Genomic DNA, 2,915 nt, shown 5'->3' with positions numbered 1-2,915 from the left:
ATATTTGAAAAGGTCCAGAGAAACTAATTTGTGTTCAATCAAGAGTTTCACAGGAAGTCACCTTGTTTGGTTTTTTTAAATTAACAAAAGATTATTTTCATACTTAGGTCAGTTAATTATAGGTCAGTCCCTTATAACACATCAGATGTTCCAGAGTCTGTGCTTTCTGGCCAAGACAGATCAATAATCTACGTAAGTAATGATTATACTTAGGAGCAGAGGCTTAGAAATATACCCTTACCCACCATGAGAGACATGAGGATCAAGTTTCTGGATTAAAAGTGAGTGCACTTCCTCAAATGTAATGTCCTAAATGATGCTGTATATCTTGTTTTTCGACGGTCTTTTTTATTTTCTGTTTTTCATTTTAGCATACACATTTTTTCTCAATAGACTGACTTAGATGAGGGCTTTCAGAGATTCTGTCTATAACTGGAATCCAACACATTAGGAAAGCCCAAGGGGGAAATAATCTTAAAGTGATACTCCAAATCAGCGGCAGAACGGAACATAAAGCCCAGGAACTTTCACTGCCCATGCCGTCGGTAATAACTCTGGGGACCTGTAGGGACATCGAATTTTATTGGAAGATTTCTCTTTTGTGGGTGTTCTAATTATGAATACTGAAGGGGAAAAATATGCACACAATGTGAAAATGATGACTTATACTCATGGTATTCAAATATAAATGACACTTTAAATGGAGATGCAGTCCTGCTGTAGAAAGAGCACTGGACAGAAGTCAGGAACCAGTTTTCTCGTTCTGACGTTGTAACTGATGAGCTGTTTAATTCTGGACAAATAATTTAACTTCTCTGGACCTCAAAGTCTTGGTCTGAAAATGGAAGTGTCGAAGTACATAATATATTCTCCAGCTCCAAAATTGTATGAAAACCTTCATTTTAAGGATTTTGAAGGTGAGTTGAAATGATGATTATATCATGTAGTCTTGAAACATTAATAATACAATTCATTTACTATAACCTTAAAGAGATAAAATGGTTACAGAAATATATTCAATTAAAGAAAGATAGCCCAGGTGCGGTGGCTCATGCCTGTAATCCCAGCACTTTGGGAGGCCAAGGTGGGCGGATCAACTGAGGTCAGGAGATCGAGACCAGTCTGGCCATCATGATTGTTTTATATATAAAGTTTTGGTGCCGTGAAAGAAATAGCACTTGAATATAAAATTTTCTTTTTAATTCTCAGCAAGGCAAGGTACTTCTTTTTTTTTTTTTTTTTTTTTTTTGAGACAGAGTCTTGCTCTGTCGCCCAGGATGGAGTGCAGTGGCGCGATCTCGGCTCACTGCAACCCCTGCCTCCTGGGTTCACGCCATTCTCCTGCCTCAGCCTCCCGAGTAGCTGGGACTACAAGCGCCCGCCACTACGCCCGGCTAATTTTTTATATTTTTAGTAGACACAGGGTTTCACCATGTTAGCCAGGATGGTCTTGATCTCCTGACCTGGTGATCCGCCTGCCTCGGCCTCCCTAAGTGCTGGGATTACAGGCGTGAGCCACTGTGCCTAGCCAAGGCAAGGTACTTCTATAGAAGGGTGTGCCCTTACAGATGGAGCAATGGTGAGGCACACTTGGAGGAGGGAGTGGAAGGGGTTCTTATCTACACTAAAAAATACAAAAATTAGCCAGGTGTGGTTGCATACACCTGTAATCCTAGCTACTCAAGAGACTGAGGCACAAGAATTGCTTGAACTTAGGAGGCACATGGCAGCTGCTGCTGTGTCTTTCCCCTATTGGCTAGGGTTAGATGGCACAGGCTAAACTAATTCCGACTGGCTAATTTAAAGAGAGTGACAGGGGTGAGTGGTTTGGCTGGAAAAATGGTTATGACAGAGCAGGTAATCCGAATGTGTCGGGGTGGAACAGGTGATTGAAATGAATCAAGGTGGAGCAGGTAATTGGAAAAGGTTGCTTTATGAGGAAATTAAGTTTAAAAGCAGAAGGTAAAGAATTGAACATACTGACACATTGATTCTTTGAAAAGAAATTTAGAACTCATATCTAACAGTGATGAAACCCCATCTCTACTAAAAATACAAAAATTAGCTGGGCTTGGTGGTGTCTCCAACCAAATTTCAACATGAGATTTGGAGGGGAACACCTATTGTCTCCCAGGTGTCTGTAATCCCAACTACCTGGGATGCTGAGGCAGGAGAATCACTGAACCCCAGGAGGTGGAGGCTGCAGTGAGCTGAGATCATGCCACTCACTCCAGCCTAGGCCACAGAGCAAGACTTCATCTCAAAAAAAAAAAAAAGAAAAAAAGAAAGAAAGAAAAAAAATAATCAAGAAGACTTTTGTTTCTGATCTTTTAAGAAAAATAATATGAAGAAGCCAAAATAAAGATAAGAGAATTATAAAAGACAAGCAGAATTAATCATGATATGAGTTTAATCAGGAAAATATTTTAAAAATCAAGGGGCTCAATGTTGCAAGCAGTATTCATAATCATAGGCTTTTTAACCATATACAGACATAAAATATTATTACACAGGACAATAGAAGGGTTCAAAGTACAAAAGAGATAAAGACAGACCAGATTTTGAAAAGACAATTTCATTACTCACAAAGGGAGAGCGTAGAGAGTTGCCAAAATGAAGAGTCCCATCTAGGTACAATAACTGATATCCAGGAGGCTGAGTTAAAGGATGCTGATAGTAGAAATGATTAACAGGCAGAATGCATTTCAGCCAAGCAGAGTGCCAAGCCCAGATATTATTGTCTCAGGAGTATTCAGCAAATAAACAGAGATAGAGGTGAAACTCGAAAGATTTCAAAATAGGAAGAAGCACGTTTACCTTGAAGGGAAAAATAAATGATAAAATAACACAGAAAGACCAAATCAAAGTATATAACAATTTAGAAATGAAACACCTATTGTGGGAAAATGACCAGC

Source organism: Rhinopithecus bieti, unplaced genomic scaffold (genome assembly GCF_001698545.2).
Source record: "Rhinopithecus bieti isolate Rb0 unplaced genomic scaffold, ASM169854v2 scaffold_28016, whole genome shotgun sequence".
Lineage (NCBI taxonomy): Eukaryota > Metazoa > Chordata > Mammalia > Primates > Cercopithecidae > Rhinopithecus > Rhinopithecus bieti.
The sequence above is the reverse complement of the archived record's forward strand: the minus strand, read 5'-3'. Positions refer to the sequence as shown.